Source organism: Alosa sapidissima, chromosome 11, assembly GCF_018492685.1.
Source record: "Alosa sapidissima isolate fAloSap1 chromosome 11, fAloSap1.pri, whole genome shotgun sequence".
Classification (NCBI taxonomy): domain Eukaryota; kingdom Metazoa; phylum Chordata; class Actinopteri; order Clupeiformes; family Clupeidae; genus Alosa; species Alosa sapidissima.
The window spans coordinates 16,497,639-16,519,138 of record NC_055967.1 but is presented as its reverse complement, the minus strand read 5'-3'; the positions used below and the strand labels follow the sequence as shown (position 1 = coordinate 16,519,138).

Here is a 21,500-nt window from a genome sequence, read left to right as displayed (position 1 = left end):
GCGGATCGTGAGGAGATGTGACAAAAGAAATTGCATAGGTTGGCTGACTGCACCTTTAAAGTTAGATGGGAGAGGGAGAAAATACCACTCCATTAATTTCAATGGTCAATGCTAGGCTCCAAACCCACCCTCCTGGGCTTCAGAGTGAAGTTTTAAGAAAGTAGCAAATGAATTTAGCTGAAGAGAGTTTTCACTGTGTCACTACAATGTGCGGTAACACTCCATAATAAGGTGCCATAATAAATAGCAAACTAGTAATTACCTAACCCTTTGTTAATATTTTTTAATTGTTACTAAAATATCTATTTGGCACAAGTTAATAGTTTTTTCATCATTAATTAAATATTAATGTTTTAACAAATCTATTAACTAATATTGTATTAATATTTGTTAATAGTTAACTAAATGTCTTTTTAGCACTAATTAACAGTTATTTCTTACATCATTTAAATGTTTATTTACAAACTATATGTTAATACAAAAGTTAATGACATATTACTATTTATCTATTTGTTATTGAATTGTGCTTCTGCCTATCCCATTATGAACCACTCATCATAGGACCCTTACAATAAAGTTGGTTAAGCTTAATTAATATATTAGTAATATATAGCTATGGGGACCCTTATAATAAAGTTGGTTAATCTTAATTAATATATTAGTAATATAGTAATATACACAGACCGAGTATAATCAGAGGCGGACAGAGTACACAGCTTCATTACTTGAGTAAAAGTACAGATACCCTTTGCTAAATTTTACTCAAGTAAAAGTACAGTACAACAGTCAGATGTCTACTTAAGTAAAAGTACTGAAGTACTTGTTTTTAAAAGTACTTGAGTATCAAGAGTACAGGAGTAGCCTACATTTTTTAAATATTGCATTACTACAGCCACAGTGCTTACATTTATGTACATAATCGTCCTACATGGAGTTATGAAAAATTGTAATGTTAATACCTTGGAGAATGTAAAAGGAATTGAAAGTAAAATCAAGTCATTTTCATCTTTTTACCATGTTGCCAGGGATGGGCAGTATTTCAATACATGTATTTAAAATACGTACAGTATTTCAAATACAAAATACTATTTTGTAACTGAAACACTTGAAGCGAAAACTATCATTAACTTGTTCAGAAAATTTAAATAGTCTGGCGAGGTGGGCCACAGGTTGGCACATTCTCGGGATGGACCTGCTGCGTCTTCATCCATGGAGTTGACTTTGGCGGAAAGCTGAAGGTGATTGCTGATAGGCTGTCCCAATCAGTAGCGCCTGCACAATCCAATCACGTTTGAGAGGGAAACAACAAATTGAGGGTTTCCGAGATTTTTCTTTTTTCCTTTTTTTTTAGAAAAAGTAACGGGTACTCACGGTTATGGATAGAAATGTAGTGGAGTAAAGAGTACAATATTTGCCTCTTAAATGTACTTGAGTAAAGTCATGAGAGTTTGCGCACCTCTTCTTCCACTTCATCCTTATTGTATACCTTTGTGGTTGGCTGTCCTGTAATTGGTGACCCTCTGTCTAGTGATTGAAAGTAGTGTACGCCTTTGGAAGTACTATTTGATTGCTGCTCGAATTTGGTGAAATTCAGGGGAGGTGGGTGTAACAGAGTTAGAAATGTAGTTTAGTGTTTGTATGTGATTTTCGCCGTAGGCCTAATTAAGCTGCTACTGCCTACTAGCGCTGACGAGACGTGAGGCCGCCATCTTGGATCGGTCATCCACTCCACTCAGTGTAATCGGTTTGGCTGGTGCAATGAGCTGTCAGCGCATTTAATTAATCATACCTCACTGAATACCGAACAGATTTTCACACGTTTTTTTTTGCTGCAAAGGTCATACATCTAGCTATGATACAGGCCACATGGTTCGGCGTATTTTAATATTCATAGTGGGTTTAACAGTAATAGAATATTCTGATATATGATAAAGTGACCTGACGTCCGATATCAAAACTGGGAACATAATCCATGTTTGACAGCATAGACAAAACTAGTTTGATACAAGTTTAATGAGTTAAATATAGTTCACAGTTGACAGAAAAGTTCCATCAACAGCATTATCCACAGTTCACAGAAAGGTTCCATAAACATTTAAGTGAGATCAGTGCCATTCAGACATCTGTATTCCAAGTAGGCCTATGTGGTTTAGTGACAAATTGGGTAAATTGACTCAGAATAAGTTGTAAACCTCCCAGTAGAAAAGCTGTATGATACAGGAAACATGGTTGTGTGTATTTTAATATTCATAGTGGGCTTAACAGTAATAGAATATTCTGATATATGATATATTACAAAGTGATGACATCCAATATAAAAACTGGGAACGTAACTAATCCATGTTTGACAGCATAGACAAAAACTGGTTTGATACAAGTTTTAATGAGTTAAATTGACAGAAAAAAATCAATCCATTAACATTTTCAGTTCAGTGCCATCAAAAAGTTTGATGAACAGATGTTGGTGTGGCATATAAAGGAAATAGAGTAACTGGGTTCAATATCAACAGCATTTGTTAGACAAGTTCCATAAATATTGTAAAGTGCAAGTTTGTAGGTTTGTTTCTGATCCTTATAAAAAATACATTGGTTTGGCAGTAAGTGTAACAGTTCATCAATTCAAGACAAAAAGGTGACTTGTCACTTGTACAGTGTCAATGGGTTCATCAACAGCATCTGTTATTTACAGTTCACAGAAAGGTTCCAGCCCCAATAAAGAGATTAAATAAAGAGGAATTAAGAAACATTTTGGAAACTGCTAAGATCAGCCCCGTTCATTGCAATCAGTAAAGAATCAGGGAGTGTCTTCACAGGCTCAGTGAGACAGAGGTTACTGTCATGCAGTTGGTTCTATGATTTCGACAACTGGTGCATGTAATTTTTTATGTTCCCACCTTGCTAAAATTGCTTGGGTACACTTTGGCTGAGAACAAAAGTGCTTCAGACAGCAGGTGGGCAAATAAGATGGCAGTACATAGTGAAACTGGGTAAACTCCATAAAAGAGGACTGAGTCAACCAGACGATGGGAAAATGGGACACAGAGTGGCGAATGCAGGTGATGAAGGTGGAGCTCATAAATCAAATATTCAGTCACAGTGTAGCAGATGCCCTGCAGTACTGCAATGAAGAGCTGCACCTTCCTCAGTTCCAGGGGTGTGAGACCGTTCAGTTCATTCACAGTCTCCTTGAGCAAGGCAGTTGTTCTGGGGCAGGGGCGGGGCCACAGGGGCCCGGGCCCCATCTGAAATCTCATTGGCCCCTGACTGGCCCCTGTACCGTCAATCATCAATAAGTGTCAAACTTGTTAAGACCGACGATCAGAGATGCAATTCCATTCCCAAACAACCGGTGGCAGTAATGCACCCATGAAGCTTGAAAGCTAAAGCACACAGTGAACTGTAAAACTGGCTAACCAGACATTTCTCTGCTAATGTGAAGAAACGATACATTTGGCTCACGGAAGTATCAGCTAACGTGAACAACCGATACATTTGGCTAACGAAAGTATCAGCTAGAATTCTAACGTGAAGAACCGATGGCAGCGTTTCATCCTCCACAGAAGTTTCTTGGTGAGTCACAAATCTCTATGTTGGTTATCATCATTATGTGAAAGGGACGTTTATTTGTTGCTGTCACAATATGTTAAGTTTGTCAATTAAATTACGAAGCAGCAGCAAGCTTGCAGTGAACTGTTAACATTAACTTAACGTTAGGTTACTTGAGTTGAGGTTTGATTGTTTGTTAGCATGCTGATAGATTTTATGTATGGAAAGGTAATGTATGAAGTGTTTGAAATGGTGTTAGATGAAATGCAGAGAAATGGACATCCTGTTTGTTTGGGGTCCGAAATCAATAATATTACATGCGCTAGTGCGTGCGCCTTACCAAATGTAAGTAATGTTCGATTTTTTTTTGCTTGAGGAAAACGTTTGGCAGCTGCTAACATGAACATGAGAATACATGCCTAATAGCTAACGCTACGTTTTTGTAGTTAATGTGAGCTATCATTGCAAAGTTATAGTTCTATAGTTCTATCATTGCAAAGTTCTACTCTATTCACTCAAGCTTTATACGATTTAAAAAAATAATAACTGGTTTTACAGTTGCCAGACGACATGCTGAATACAAGCATGGATTTTGTGAAACCTACACCCACAGACTGGGATGGCGCAGGAGCTGACTTCAACCCACAGTCTTCAGAACCACCAGTCACCAAGCATAGCTGCTCCTAATGGTATGATGCTATTTCCTATTGCCACTACAGTGAGCATATTTTGTCATTCATTTTAGAAACGCCAGGTTGACAGTGGGTTATGAAAGTTAATAACAATTAAGTTACTCAAACTTTCATTTTCTCTCCAGACATTTCCCATTCTAGAGCAGATGGTTCTGTGCAACCTCTCCTAAACTGGTATTCCGCAAGATGCAGCACGGAAATAGGAAGAGGCCACTCAATGACTTCTGATACAAAGACTTCAAATGGTAGGAATATTCCATCTTTAGTGTTTTGCTACCCCTTCCATAATTTTCGCTTTCAAATGACCCATCGTCAGTCTTAAAATCAGAATCAGGCTTTTCTAACTGGAAGCAAGAAGGTGGCTTCAAAGACCATTCCAAATAAGTTGTTGAAAAAATTGTGTAAATATGATGTAGTTGTTGCTCACATGCTGTGTGTGTGTGTGTGTGTGTGTGTGTGTGTGTGTGTGTGTGTCAAGTCAAGTCAGTTTTATTTATAGCGCATTTAACATCCACAAAGTGCAACCCAAAGCGCTCTACATACAATACATTGACAAAAAACAAAAGACAATAAGACAAAAAATGCCAGACGGAGCGGCGTAGTCGCCAGCGTTGACACCAGATGACAAAAACATTTTTTTTTAAATAACAAACACAAAAGATGCCGGACGGAGCGGCGTAGTCGCCAGCGTTCCCGTGACACAAGACAACAGACATACAAGACATAGCCTACAACACAGACATACAAGACAGACAACACAGAAAATTGAAAATAAATAAATAACATAATAATCATGTTAAAATTAGTCCAATTTCCAACCGGCTGAAAAAGTCCAAGGGCAATGATGACCCGCGTGAAACTGCCAATGCAAGACCAACAAAGATCTTTCACTGACCAACTCAGATTTAGCACTACTGGCAGTCTGGAGAGCAGAGCACCGGAAGAACAACAGTCTGAAGTCATGATGGGCGATCTTCCTGCTGATCAGCAGCTCGGTGGCTTTAGCAAGACGTTTGTTGCTTCTCCCGACGTCGCCATCAGAGCTCCCCACGTCAGCACTCAATCCAGACTGCAGGCACCAGTGTTGCGCGGTCTGCCCGAAATGAAGCGGTCGCCCGCGGATGACCGCGGTCACCCGCGGTTATGAGTCATAAACAAAATATTTTAATGATATTCGGATCATTTGCGGGCGGGTCAGTTAAAATTAATTAAATATATATTTTCTACAAATAGGCCTACTTAAAATATCACGAGAATGCTAGCATCAATACAATAAAGCATCAATACAGTAAAGTCAACAGTAAAGAAGCTGAAGACGCGAGTTAAAATAATAAAGACACCCCTTCAGGAAAAGCGATATAGGCTATGGGAAATATTGGGAAAAGTTCTTAAAGATGACAGTAGTACAAGTTATGGTCTATGTAGGCCTACTTCTTGCGAAGCCATTTAAAAGTATGACCGCCAAAACGGGCAGCCTGCAGGAATGTTATGGCACAGACTACACAGCCATATCTACCGGTAGATGTATAGGTTCGCGCATGCATAAAAGTTACCTTAGTTCGTTGTGTTTGTGACTTTAAACAGTGGATGTGCTTTAGTAAAGCTTTGTGCTTCATTCAGAATTATAAACCAGTTCTTACGCTAACGTTTTGACCAGCAATGTATCTCTCTTGCCTACCTTGCCTCACCATTTCTGTTTTCGAAAGAAAAATGTATGTCCATGGCCCAGGCAAACATTATGTCCTGCATGCCTACTGCGTGTAGTTCTACTGCATAAAGTTTCGCAAACAAATTAGTTTGTTTTACAGAAATGACCTACTGTCACACTGCATGGTAGGCTATAACCAAAAGCACACATTTTGTAAAAAAGCGGGTTGGATCGCGGGTCGGGTATAATTTTGTCCTAATTAATATTCGCGGTCCGAGTTGCGGTCGGGTTGATTAAAATATCGGGCGACCGCGGGCCGCTTGTCACCAAACCCGCGCAACACTGGCAGGCACCCAGCGTCAGAGGCTATACGTTAATGTTAACGTAATGGCAGCTCGCAGGTCAGCCGCAGCTCGGTGGTCGTGGCTGCTGTAGATCTCTCGCAGAGTAGGCCCATTGCCCTGAGCAATCTTTCCGTCCAGACGAGTCCAGACAGAGGATGTGCAGCGTCAGATGGAAGAGGGACGGCTAGCTTCTAGTCAAGGCAAGCTCATCAGCCCAGTCGAATAGAAACTAACGTTACCGTTAGTTATCAGCCAGAAAAAAGGACCAAGAATAACACAAAAACTATCGTGTGTGTGTGTTTGTTTTAATGTACGCAAACTGGCAGTGAAAGTGGTTTCTCTTATCAACAAAAGGGGAAAGAGTTTTATTGAACGAAAAATGTGTGTATGATGATGTATGATTTCTGTTTAAAATATCAATGTATTTCCACTGAAGTGTCTATCATATTTTAGTTTTATATTGTGTTTTCAATGCACATTATAAATAAATGGGAAAATTGTTAAGAATTGTATTGGCTTTTTTGTTTTTTAGCATTTAGCATTCAAGTATTTGAACAAGGTAAGACTGGTGAAAGGTATGCACCTTACTGCTGTGGTGTAGTCTAGTTAGCTGTAGTGGGTATACTGTGATCAACCCCAAATATTAATACCTATCCTTGGGTATACTGAGATGGTAATGCTTTTTAAGTGGGTATACCAGAGACTTTCTAATGAGGAGACACAGCACTCAAAAAATCCTCCATAGAAATGCATGGGGCTAGTTTGTAACGCACATTACACATATCCCACCCCTTCCTCGGCAAAACGTCAACATGTGAATACATTGAGCCAATCATGTGGTGTGATGTGAATACATTGAGCCAATCATATGGTGTGTTGTGAAGACATCATGCCAAACATGTGTTGTGAACTCGCCGCTGGAGCAAGATTGGTGTCGTGAAGCCTTGCGCATGCACATTTCTGCCGAATAGGATGCCCTTAAGTGTTCAGCCCCCTCCTCTGCCTCTTTTGCTACTGTCCTGTACTGTACTTGTATTGTGCATTTTTCACAAAAAACTGTTTTCTGGTGTTGCACACCTTATATACGAGTTACGTTTGTTTAATCACTGCTTTTATGTTAGCTCGTTACACAATGCATATTACCTCAGTTTTACATGCCACAGTCTGCTAACGTGGCTGCAGGTGTAGCGGCGTTAACTAGTTAGCTTACAGACCTTCATACTGGTGAATTGACTGAATGTATTTAAACGTGGGTTACCTGTTTGATTGGCAGGAGCTGTGACGCGACTGGCTCGCTCCCTGCCTGATTTGTGTTTGTTTTGTCATATATTCCAGGTATGCCATGTTTGTTTTATGTACTTTTGTTATTGTCTTTTCACACGTACTTTTATGGCGATTCACGCAACTGCGTGTCTCGTGGTTTTGCCGCTCTCTTTTGCTACTGTCCTGAGGCAGAGGAGCTGTGACGCGACTGGCTCGCTCCCTGCCTGATTTGTGTTTGTTTTGTCATAAATTCCAGAGAGAGAGCAATAAACAGTAAAATCAAGGCCGGTTGTGGCGTCCATCCTTTAAACACAACGCAGAGTGATCGAGGGAGGGGAGAGACGACCTCTATTACATATGGATGTTGACCAGTTCTTGGCCCCTCAGTGTATGATGTGGCTCCTTTATGGCCCCTGTCTCAGAAAAATCCTAGAACCGCCACTGTTCTGCGTAGATATAAAATAAATAAATTAATGAAAAGGAATTTGTGTGTAAAGTTCGCCGGCTAAATCTAGTATGATTTATTTCTACAATAGCCTACTTGTGTCAGTTGTAATCTAAGTCAGTGTTATGGAATATGACTTATAGCCTAGCTAGATGGCTACGATTTTCATACAGTAATATCAAAGATCCTTGCTCCTTCTCAGCTCTCTGGTAATATTCTATTCACAAAATACAACCAATAGTACGATCATGGTAAATCTTACTTGTGAAAAGTAAATCCCAGGAGCCCTGTTTGCGATGGTCCGCCGATTTGAGCAGGAACATGCTGCACAGTTCTGGCGTCTTGTGTCTTCTGCTGCAACGCAACGAGGAGTATGACCGACATACAGTCGGTTAAGGGGCCGTGCACACGACGCCGGTTTTTGTGAAACGGTGAGGTTTTGTTAACGGTTACGCCTTGCATGTACACGACGCCGGCAGTTTAGGAGACTGAAACCGATAGCTTTTGAAACCGGCTTCCGAAGTGGGAACTTTTGAAACCGCCGGCTAACTTTCGCCATGTAGACGCCTGTAGGTACGAAGCCGGCAACTTCATGACGACATAGCCCCACCTCTCAACTCAGCCAAGGCACTCGACCTGACATGTTGCTTGTCAAACCAAACCAAACCATTTATTTATCATATTAAAATGTTTTTCTTTCCCCTGTCATGATTTATGTGCACAATGTAGCCTATCAGCTTTTAGTGGAGTTAGAAGCACACGTTAGCTTAACTTAGTTAAACATTAGCTTACTGCATGTTAGTGTTTTCTCCAGTGGTGCTCAGACCTAATGCAATGCGTAGGCAAAGCATTTGAAATTTCACATAGCAGTCACATACCTTGAAAATTAACTTTATTAGTTTAACAGTTGAATTGAAAACCGAATTGTCTGTAGTCTCCTTATTTCATGCGACTGCTTAACCAGAGCACTTAGACATTCTCTGGCTTAACAATCTGTTTCAACAATGTTTTCTTCTACGTGAAATTATCGTGAAGCTTCTGCACAGCGGCGCCATCGACTGGTCTGGCATATGCACTACAGCACATTTTGCCGGTTACACCTCTGTGTGTACACGTGAGGTTTTTTCTTGCCGGGGTCGTTAAAGGTGTGAAAGCGGTAAGAGAAAATCCACCTGGCGGTGTCGTGTAAACGGCCCCTAAGACGTTCGGAAAGGTTACCGCCCCCCACGAGGGGAAAGCATGCTAACATCACACAATGGAAGTCAATGGGCAAACTCGCCAACAGTTAGACTTTATACATTCGTTTTACATACAGGTGGAGTTCTGCTTGTTTCTGGACACAATAATTTGAAGAAATTGTGTTTGCTAACAACGTAATTCACCCTCGATTGCCCAATGTTGACGACAAATTTCTCTGGAAGCTATTCAATGCAGACCTCTCAAGTCTCACGCATTGAGCGTGAGACACACGCATTTCAATGACTTCACACGCTCACACGCCACACATGGCATTTCTCACTCAGAAATTATTAACTTGCCGCACAGAAATTTCTAAGGGCTATATTTTACAAACGTGTCACACAACGTTACTGTTTGTGCACTCATTCAGGTCAGAGAGCTGCTGTTCAGTTACTAACCTATCGGCCAATCATAAAATAGGATTTCTCAACCAATCAGGAAATAGTTTAGTTTTGATGTGGGTCCGCAACGTGGAGACTGCTGGTCCGCGGAGTCGTGGAGTGAAATTAGGCCCGGTGCTTCGTCTGATAATTTGCTGCACAGTTGATCAAGATACCGCGGACCGACAAAAAAAGAAAACAAACGTTTCTGCTATCGATGTCATTAAACATGGAGCCATGCAATAAAGTGGTGGTAACGTTGGTGTCAAAGCTCCGCTTCAACCTGTTGAATGCTATTTAATTGTATAACGACACTTAATAGAACAACGTTGATTTTTGGAACTTCCATAGAAACAGAGCAGAGACTGTATAATACACTGTATAGCACTGAGTATTGTATAGTCAAATTTGAATATAACGTGGCCAAAAGCTATTGTAGCCTTCTTTTTATCTGTTAAAGATCAACAGATCAGTGATTTACGCCTATCTGCTCGCCAAAAAGCTGGTATTGTGTTTCCTGAATCCTTACATTCAGGCATTCAAATTAAACTTCATTACAGTAAAAAACATGTATTTTTTTTCTCCATTTCCTACCAATGTAAGATGCTTGCATGAGGGAAACATCCCAAAACAATAGCACCCATATAATTGTTGCTGTTTTGAGAAGTATTTCTGTTCTTATGCAAGCATCATGCAACCATGCAAAAGCAATGAAACTAATTATATCTTACATTAGTAAAGCAGTCCTCTGATGTGCATGTCACAAAACATTTAAGTGAAAGTGCATGTATAACAATAGGCATAATAATGATTGTGATAATGATAATGACAAATTGATTGGGAGGGAGTGGGGTTGGGTACGTGTAGATGAGCCCTATGACCCCAAAGTCTGCCATGACTGGGCCCCAGGTCAAAGAAGTTTGAGAAAGGCTGGTCTACATAACCTGCATCAGATTGAGGTTTGCAGTGATGCGCCTGAAGGCACGGGTTGAGGACCCAGTCAGTTACATCACAATATGCACATTTGTTTAAATTCATACCTACGTAATCACCATGACCAAAATTGTATTTTTTTTTTTTACTTTGAATCTTGAAAATAAAAAACTTTCACCTACCTACCGACCCATTTTTTTTAAAAATGGTTTGGCTGTTACTGCAAACAAGAATATTTTTAAGGATGGCCTTATGACTGTGAAAATGGCACACACACACGGACAGAACCACCACTGTTCAAGGGTGTGCTTGTAATAATGGAATTTGTGCTCTCTCATAAAGCTGGGTCGATGGGACATGGGGAGGTGGGTCTGTTGATCGGGGGGAGGGGGCGTGGCGCCACGAGTAGTTCAAGCAGACGTAGCAAAGATTGTTAATCTTTGGACGTAGGACTTTCATGTACTTCGATCGGGGGGGGTCGTGGCACTGTGCACTTGCAAACTTCAAAACTTGAGAGCCCTGATTCAATGGTAGCATCATATTAGGTGGCTAACTTTATATCGTCAGTTTAACATAACCAACTGGTACACATAACTTGTTAAAACTATTCCCACGGCCATTGTAGGGAATGTGCATTCATGTGAGAATAAATTCAGATGCAACTTATGAGTATGTGATGTTACGGCAAAAGGGTTAGCTTGCTAAACCAGACTACATAGTCCAGCCATTGAAAGCAGTTCTACAATGTTCTACAGTTCTACAGTTCTGGCCGTTTAACTTGAATTAGCCAAATGAGGGAACTTAATGTTACCCTTAACCTCCTTGACACACAGATAACTCTCAGTTGAAACGTGTTTGTGCCGTTTGATGTTTGCATAAAGATTTAATATTTTTATAGGTGCTTTCTGTACTCAAGCCGGTGCACCTCCATTAGATTACATGCAATCGAAACGAATATTTTCCCCCTTGGGGATTTTTCAGCCATGGTAACCACGGCAACTGGGGGCGGTAACCACGATTATGACTAGTTGCCGACTGTATGTATGACCGGTCCAAGATGGTGGCCGCATTTCTTGTTTCCAGCAGCCATAGACTGTATATATATACTTTCCATGCATTCAGTGTAGTTTAGTTTAGTTTGCATGGAAAGTGCAATTCAGTCTAGCTGGAAATTAATGTACATTTAGTTTAGCATTATGTTTATGCATTACCTCCGTATAGTCTACGTCTGTGAATGTTTAGTGAGTCTCAGTTCTGTACACCTGAACATTCCATATCACATGTCTCCCTTGCTAGTAGAGCTGACAGTGATGGTATAGGAATGATGCATGTAATATAGCCCATTCAACTACTTCTTTTTATTTTGCTTGTGCAGATGCTGTTTTATGTATGCCAGTGCCTAAAGGCATGTTTTGTTTTAACCTTTCCTAAAGGAATAAATGCGATAAGCCAGTTTTGGTCTCAGTCCCTTCACTGTCTGACTAATAGTTATATATTACTAATATATTAATTAAGCTTAACCCACTTTATTATAAGGGGCCCCTCGCTGATAGGCTATATACTACTAATATATTAATTAAGCTTAACCAACTTAATTATAAGGGTCCCCCATACTGATAGTTATATATTACTAATATATGAATTAAGGTTAACCAACTTTATTATAAGGGGCCCCACGCTGATAGCTATATTGTAAGGGTCCTATGGGGAGTGGTTCATATTGGGATAGGCAGAAGCAGTTTAATAACAATTAGTTAAATAATAATATGTCATTAACTTTTCTATTAACATATAGTTTGTAAATAAACATTTAACATTTAAATGATGTAAGAAATAACTGTTAATTAGTGCCAAAAATACATTTAGTTAACTATTAACAAATATTCGTACAATATTAGTTAATAGATTTGTTAAAACATTAACATACAGATTTTATGCAAACAACTAATATTTAATTAATGATGAAAAAACTATTAACTTGTGCCAAATAGATATTTTAGTAACAATTAACAAATATTAACAAAGGGTTAGGTAATTACTAGTTTGCTATTTACTATGGCACCTTATTATGGAGTGTTACCCAATGTGCTGTACTCCAGGAAAAGGGGAAATTGCCTTTGTACCAATATGGGTGGGTGCTATCAACTCCCCAAATCTGGACTTCTATCTGGAAACTACACAGTAATATCAACAATTATTACATTATATTTATCATTTGGCAGACATGCTTATCCAAAGCGACTTACAACAATTGAACATTTAAACTACAGAGCTATAGCAATGTAATAGCATTTATAGCATTTAAACTACAGAGCTACAGCAATATAATAGCATTTAAACTACAGAGCTACAGCAATATAATAGCATTTAAACTATACCTAGCTACAGCTACAGCAATATAATAGCATTTAAACTACAGCAATAGCATTTAAACTACAGAGCTACAGCTACAGCAATATAGCATTTAAACTACAGCAATATAATAGCATTTAAACTACAGAGCTACAGCTACAGCAATATAATAGCATTTAAACTACAGCAATATAATAAACTACAGCAATATAATAGCATTTAAACTACAGCAATATAATACACTACAGCAATATAATAGCATTTAACTACAGAGCTACAGCAATAGCATTTAAACTACAGTGCACAGGAAACTATAGCTAGGAATCACCACTGCCTCTGTCAGTACTAGTACTAGAGGATAGTGCCTACATATTAAGTGCTAGTACTAGAGGATAGTGCCTACATATTAAGTGCTAGTACTAGAGGATATGAGTGACTACATTAAGTGCTAGTACTAGAGGATAGGAAGTCCTACATTTTAAATTCTAGTCAAAGTATGGTATAGGAGAAGAAGTACTGTACAGTAGGTGGGGAGGAAGGAGGTAGATACTATTCCAAAATTCATCCATTTCCTTCTCTCTCTCTCTCTCAGAGGGAGGAGGCAAGGAGAGGGAGAGAGAGAGAAGGGGAGGGGAAAGAATGACAGAGAGAGAGAGAGAGAGGAGGGGGCAGAATGGAGGGTGCGCATGTGAGCGCAGTCACCTCTACAGCCGTTACTCATCCACACCTTTCATTTTCCATCATGAGGAGATTTATTAGCACACCAAGGAAAACATGCACACTTACACACCTGTGTGTGGGAGCTCCATACACACCAGTAAGCCAGTGGAGGAGGTGCGGTCCCCACGGTTTCGTTCCTTTTCTTGGCTGCGGGGTGCACGTCCCGTCTAAGCATGTGATATGGAGAGGAGCTGCTTGACTGGAAGAAGGCGTGTTTTATGTCTGTCTTTTTTCCCCCCACGCTTCACTTTTTGGCCTCAGACCGCCTCGGCACAAGGTTTTACACAGGAAAGAAACTTAATACTCCATTAACTTTGAAGCTCAGCCAAACACCACAAACAACCCCCACCCCATTCCCATCTCCCATCAAACCCACCACCACCCTTTTCCCTCATATCCATCAACCCCACCACAAGCCTACAACCCCCTTCCAATCCACCTCAATTTGTTTAGTAGAGACCCACTTCCTGGCTGCTATTATTGTGACTGTGGCCTCATGTTTAATAGAGGAGCACAACCACAACATTGGTTTCCAGTTTGGTTCTCTGCGGTCTGATCTGGCCAAGCTGCTCAAGGTAATTACCCCAAATGCATTTCACCAGGGTCTGGAGATTTGTCTTTAATCAGATTTCCACAGCACTAACAAAAACCAGATGCTTCTACTCCTTTTTTTCATTTTGGTTCTGTTCTTTTTTTTCCTTTCCTCTCTTACTTGTATTATTCTCCGGCGTGTCTGAAGATCACAGCTCTGCCATGCCTCTCAACAACCTGCCATCAGAGAGCCAAGACCCCTCCCCTTTCCTTCCCCAGGGGCTCATTGGTGGCTGACCTCACAGTGTGTTTTGGTCCCGCCCCTTTCCATCACAATCCACTTTTTAACTGCTGGCCTCTGATGTAAAACGCCACATGTACTCGCACACACATACTGTACACACACACACAGAAGCTTACAAGCACATTCTTACACACACAGGCTTACACACTAACTCGTTTTCCCTTCCCCCCCTCTTTTCTCTTTAGAGGACTCTTAGGCTGAATAATTCCATCCGACAGCGTGACTACAGACAGGGGGCTGCGTTTTTAGAGCTTCCAGAACAGGGCTCAGCGCTTTCTCAGACTTCAGCACCACTAGAGGCTTCACACGGCCTGGACACATGGTGTCCATTTCTCTCTCTTTCCCTCTCTCTCTCTCTCTCCCCTCTCTCTCTTTCTCACCCATCTCTCTCTCTCTCTCTCTCTCTCTCTGGCATTTGGCTGTGCGGTCTGAGCTTGTGGTTTGTGTGCTGTGCACCTCAGCACTCCATGTTTCCCTCCAGTGACTCTGAGCCACTCGGCTCCTCCAGAACGATACGGAAAAGTCATCAGTCACAGGCTATTAAGAAAATGCCATGATGAGGACCTGCGTTTAAGACTGAGCAATCACACACACTCACACCATCCATATCATGCTTAGAGATAGTTGCACACACTCACACCAAGTTGAGGGCTCACACACACACTCACGCCATCCACATCATGCTTAGACATAGTTACACACACTCACACCATGTTGAGGGCTCACACACACACACACACACACGCACACTCACTCACACACCATCCACATCATGCTTAGAGATACTGTAGTTACACACACTCACCAGTGTTGCGCGGTCTGCCCGAAATGAAGCGGTCGCCCGCGGATGACCGCGGTCACCCGCGGTTATGAGTCATAAACAAAATATTTTAATGATATTCGGATCATTTGCGGGCGGGTCAGTTAAAATTAATTAAATATATATTTTCTACAAATAGGCCTACTTAAAATATCACGAGAATGCTAGCATCAATACAATAAAGCATCAATACAGTAAAGTCAACAGTAAAGAAGCTGAAGACGCGAGTTAAAATAATAAAGACACCCCTTCAGGAAAAGCGATATAGGCTATGGGAAATATTGGGAAAAGTTCTTAAAGATGACAGTAGTACAAGTTATGGTCTATGTAGGCCTACTTCTTGCGAAGCCATTTAAAAGTATGACAGCCAAAACGGGCAGCCTGCAGGAATGTTATGGCACAGACTACACAGCCATGGGAAAATAAGTCCCTTCAGGGCGAAACAAGACCCCTCCGCTGGCGCGTCGGGGTCCGGTTTGCCCTGTCGGGACTTATTTTCCCCATAATGACCGGCGTTCTATACATTATCCCTTACTTAAAACTACAAAATTTATCAAGTTAAGGCCTGGTTTGTAGAGCATCAGAGACTGCGTGGGGTTATGGGTCTCTAAGAGGTATTTAAGTGCCCTAATGCAGGAGTTGGGGTTTGATGACCCCTTTCCCATGCCCTGCATGGGACTAATGCTGATGACCGCACCTTAATGGGGTGCTTCACGGCTGTCGCCTTCAATCTCGGCCGACTCCGATATCTTCAAGATCACCTCTCACTCCGCTCCTTCAACTCCCAGCCATGACTATTATGGGCTGTTTGGGACCTGGTGAGGTCATAACTATTATGGGCTGTTGGGCCCTGGTGAGGTCATGGAGTTGTGCTGCCCATTTCCTCCATTGTGATTGCCTGTGATGAGGACCTGGGGTGAGCGATCTCTCCCTCTCCCTCTCTCTCTCTCTCTCTCTCTCTCTCTCCCTCTCCCTCTCCCTCTCTCTCTCTCTCTGTCTCTTCTGTGTAATTGTGAGACTGTGCCAGGAGGGAATTGCAGGTCTGCTGTCTGTGAACCCACTAGGGGGCGACATTGTGCCCTTACCAGTGAGAGTGCTTTGGTTTGAGGAGCAAGGACAGTACCGCATGGCTGTCCCTGGCCTGGTCTGTCATCACTCAGACGTGTATGTGTGTGTGACATGGGAATCACATCAGGACACTGTCCAAGTTCCAGTATGTGTGTGTGTGTGTGTGTGTGTGTGTGTGTGTTTGGCCTGCTGCTGTCGTTACGTAGATCGCATTAGCTCTCCCCAAGATGACCTCACTCGTGAAAGTTGGAATCTTTTGCCGAGATGCTGTCTCCGTACTCTGATTGAAGTGACAGTTAATTGTCGTGTGCAGCCAGCAACACGCTGCTCTCCTTTAGCGTGGATGAGACCAAGCCCACTTGGCTGTCAGATATTTCACCGCGGACGGTTAGGGCTTCAAAACACAGCTTACATCTGTAACCACTTTGCTCGAATCTAACACAAGCGAACATGAAAGCGCTTCAGGGACCCCCGGGGCCACGACTGCGGTATATTGCCATATACTGTGACAAAATATACAATCACGTCTGTGTGAGCATCTGCTGCTTGTTAGCGGAGGAGGCTCCCCCGTGGTCTTGAGCGCTGTTCTCCCTGTCACTCGAAACCTCGCCTAGCCTCGCCATACTGAGAAACAATCGCTGTGCGTCCCTGGGGGTCTGGGGGTGGGGGGGGGGGGTTGGCTGGTGTGTGTTTCTGCTCATGCCATCAGGCTGCCAATCAAAGAGCGAAGTAACGGCTTGGATCTCCAGTAAACACGTACATCAGGGCCAAAATTTAATCTGGATCAGAATGATTTGGAAATCCCATGTTTTACAATCCAGGATCAGGTAACCCATGTTTCTTTTATGCCTGTTTTTCAAAGCAATTGAAGATTGGATCATCCTGATCCAGATACTAGGAACTATGTCACAATCTAGCCCAGTGGCTATGTAAGGAACAACAATTAGAATAGGTGGCCTGAGGTAGCTTTGATTGTGTTATCTAAAGAGACCGTAAAAACACCACAATAAAACACTCTTATCCACGACAAATAAATAAATACAAACAATCATACTTTGTTTCCTATTACTGTAACATTTTGTGCCTGAAATCCGCCCTTGTGTTGGGATCAGAGTAATCCTAATTTTTTGGATCAAATTTATCCCAGCCAACTCAAAAGTTTTGAACAACACAAAGTGAAGGTTTTATCCAGATCAAGATTAGATTACATGATCCAATCCGATTTCAGGATCCTTTTTTCCCTTTGAACAACCCATTTTCAAGATGCATTCAGATAACTGAAATCTGATCAGATTTCTTTTCAACAACTGGGCCCAGGAGTGTCTTTCTGTGCAAAATTAATTCAGCCATTCACTTAAAACTATTCAACCACTCGGTCCAGTGAAAACGTTTTTAGTCAGGTAATGAGTAAACCGAGCTCGCTTCATCAACATAGTCAGGTAATGAGTGAACCGAACTCGCTTCATCAACATAGTCAGGTAATGAGTGAACCGAACTCGCTTCATCAACATAGCAGGTAATGAGTGAACCGAGCTTGCTTCATCAACGCTTATAGTCATAACGAGCATCATAGTCAGGTAATGAGTGATCTGAGCTCGCTGCATCAACGCTTATAGTCATAACGAGCGTCATAGTCAGGTAATGAGTGATCCGAGCTTGCTTCATCAACACTTATAGTCATAACGAGCGTCATAGTCAGGTAATGAGTGATCTGAGCTCGCTGCATCAACGCTTATAGTCATAACGAGCATCATAGTCAGGTAATGAGTGAACCGAGCTCGCTGCATCAACACTTGTAGTCATAGTCAGGTAATGAGTGAACCAAGCTCAACACTTCATCAACTCTTATAGTCATAGCGAGCGTCATAGTCAGGTAATGAGTGATCCGAGCTCGCTGCATCAACACTTATAGTCATAGTCAGGTAATGAGTGAACCAAGCTCAACACTTCATCAACTCTTATAGTCATAGCGAGCGTCATAGTCAGGTAATGAGTGTCAGTGTCAGGCAGATAGCAGAGCCCCCGCTGCCTATTCCAGCTTCTGGGTATCTGGTGGTCATCAGGCTTGTCAGGTTTCTGTCTGCCAGATTGGGGCTCAGGTCAGAGGTCTTTAGGCCCTGCATGATGTGCGACCGGCGGGAGACCTGGTCTACACACTGCAGGTGCTTTTGTTCTGTTGAAAGTGACAGCTTTTCACAAGTCTCAAGCACACCCACACACACACACACACAGATTCCTGACACACACAACCACAATCAAAAACTCCACCCGACCCCCCCCACCACCACCACCACCACCCAACACACACACACATGCACACTCTGATTCCTGACACACACAACTGCAATCAAACACTCCCCAACACACACACATACACAACCACACTCAAACAGCTCACTCCTCAACACACACACACGTACATACACTCTCTGATCTCTCGCCTTAAACAGAAAAAACGGATAGAGGGTCTCCGGCGGTTTAGTGGAGCGTTCTCTCTGATCTCCCCAGTTTGAGCACTTCCTTTGTAAACGCCTCCTGGAGAGCAGAGCCAGCTGGTGGGCCTCGTTGGAGGTAGGGAGGAGTGTGTGTGTGTTTGTGTGCGTGTGTGTGTGTGTGTGTGTGGGGGTATTGGGGGTTCATGTGGGCACCAGCGTTTAGCAGGCTTCGTGTGGGCGCAAGCATTTAGAGGGTTTAATGTGGGCATGAGTGTTTCCTTAACCCAGGAGTTAGCCAGGCTGTCATTATTCTGTCAACATGCCCAGCCTCTACAGCCAGCTGAGAGCTCTGTGTGTGTGTCTCGCTCTGTGTGTGTGTCTGTGTGTGTGTGTGTCTCGCTCTGTGTCTCGCTCTGTGTGTGTGTGAGTATATGTGTCTTGCTCTGTGTGTGTGTGTGTGTCTGTGTGTGTGTGTGTCTCTCTCTCTCTCTCTCTCTCTCTCTCTCTGTGTGTGTCTGTTGATCATTAGTATTGGAAAATGTGTTGGCCCACAAGAAGGGGCTGCTCTCTCCCGTCTCCATTAAAAACATGAAAGTGATCACACAGCACCGTGTCTGGAGAGAGGAATGGGAGAGGCATAAACAGCCTGTAAAAATGGAAAACTACATCTGCCTCCATTTGTTTTGCTCCGAGATGGCCACATTTGGTAATCCTTACCAAAAATTCCTTCCAATCGAGAAGATCACTCTCTGTTAGTGGGGGCTGCAGGGTACGTACATGTGTGTGTGTGTGTATCTGTGTGTGTGTGTGTGCGTGTGTGTGTGTGTGTGTGTGTGTGTGTGTGTGTGTGTGTGTGTGTGTCTTTTGAAGGGGGGTGGCTGGAAGCGAATTTCAGCCATCTGTTTCCAATGGGGCTTTAGTAGTGGTTTACAACAGTGTGTGTCTACACCGAGGGGTGGGTGTTGATGTGTGCATGTTTGGGATGTGGTTGAGGGGGTTGTGTGGTGATGGAGGTGTGTGTGTGTGTATGGCGGGGGGGTGGGGTACAGCAGGAAGGGGGAGGACTATTGCGCATGTGGATTTGGAGACCTGTTGGCCTCATGACCTGAAACTGATAAACAAATTAGTTGCTGTAAATTTGTTGTTAATCGCAAATTAAATTAAAGAAAAAATAAATCCATTGAGACCTCTACTGATGTTAAATGAGGGTGACCTAACAACATGACTGTGTCTCTGATATCAAAAAGCCATAGATAAGATATTACTTAAATCACAACAAATTTCAATCTGGCATATATGCCCCTGTAAACAATGCAGACAGACATCACACGTGACCGCCTAACAGTAGAAATGATGTCACTTCCTCTCTGCATCTATGATCCCATGTTTGTTATGGCTGTTTGCATATAAAAATGTTTAACACTTTGTTAACACTTTGTTGTCATTGCATAACCTAGTTATAACTCTGTTATAGGCAGCACTATCTATTCATGTCTTATTGAATGACTAATTATTATTCCTGTATATCACACAACCCAAGCCTCCACCCAATCTGCACTTTGATTTAGTTAAAGGACTTCAGAACTCAGCATTAGGTAGAATATTACCCTGTACTTCCTGTAAATGTAATTACATGTTAACAAGTGGGAAATATGACCTGTTTTCCTTATAGTGAGGAGGGGCAATTCACTTCAATAAAATACTGTTTATATATTGAAAGCTCAGCAGTCTGTTTGAGAAAAGGCTTTTTAAGACCCTCTGCTGTTTTCCATGAGGATGCTCTTCAGTTGTTCTGAAATCCCTTCCTCTCTCGTCTTCCTGCCTGCATCTCTCCATCTCTCCATCTCTCTGTCTCCCTCCATCTCTTTCTTTCTGTCTCGCCCTCTCTGAGCCCCGCCATCAGTCCATCAGTAGAGGTAAATGCCCTAGTGCCCCTCTTACAGGCTTTACTGTAAGACTTCTGATTGCTAAACACACCATTTTAATGCAGTTTGGGAGGGACAGAACAAGCAGCACCCCTCATCTGGGTGGCTCATGTGACATGTAGGCCTACATGATCTACCTGCTAGCACTTCACTATTTGACACTACCCTACATGGAGACATATCTCATGTTATAAATGAAGAAATCATTTCAGAAATTATGTTTTGTGCATAATAGCAGGCTATAATAAATTGCCTAACAGACAACAGCCTAATTTCGATGTATCACTGGACTATTAATATGCCTAACTATAATACCTATTAAATAAATGTAAAAGACACAGAATAATGACAGAACTGTAAGCTCAAATTCAAAAACGTTTGAAGTCTACCCAAACATATTCAAAGGGTATATAAATAAATTGTGTTGCATAGCCAGCTTAATTAATGTCAATTTAAAGATTATGATTACTAGTTTCTATGCTGTTTCCATTGATAGTTACAGGAAGCCACGTTGTTGTTTAAACTATTGTTGCTTCTAGCCCACATTACCTTCAGTTTCACTTGCTGCAGGGACACGTCGCACACATTGCATGAGCGCTCATAAGCGTTAGAGTTCTACATGCTGGAAATCTTAGTTCTCAGATGTAGAACTCAAATGTGTCTTGACGCCGCCATTTGTAAGATCAAAAGAAGATGTTCTAAATGGAACGCGATCGTACACACATTGACAGTGAAATGACATTTGTAAGATCAGATCAAATAAGACATTCAAAATGGAACGCGATGTAATTAAGCTGTTCAGATCTTTTCCAAGCGTCTTGGAGACGTATGTGTGCTGACTGGGCTATGTCTATA

General features: G+C 41.9%; 1 protein-coding gene across 3 annotated transcripts in view; it reads left to right on the top strand.

Moving 5' to 3' along the window:
* The window catches only part of uacaa (uveal autoantigen with coiled-coil domains and ankyrin repeats a), a 68,420-nt gene extending 49,533 nt beyond the window's left edge, over window positions 1–18,887 (top strand). The window contains exons 15-16 of one of the 3 annotated variants that reach the window (XR_006035065.1): window positions 9,943–9,948; window positions 18,865–18,887. The gene's annotated coding sequence lies outside the window, so the exon portion shown is untranslated. Of the gene's footprint in view, window positions 1–5,279; window positions 5,290–8,223; window positions 8,228–8,511; window positions 8,523–9,942; window positions 9,949–18,864 lie in introns of those variants that run through there. The other 2 variants (XR_006035066.1, XR_006035064.1) reach the window with 2 other exon arrangements.
* The last annotated feature ends 2,613 nt before the right edge of the window (window positions 18,888–21,500 follow it).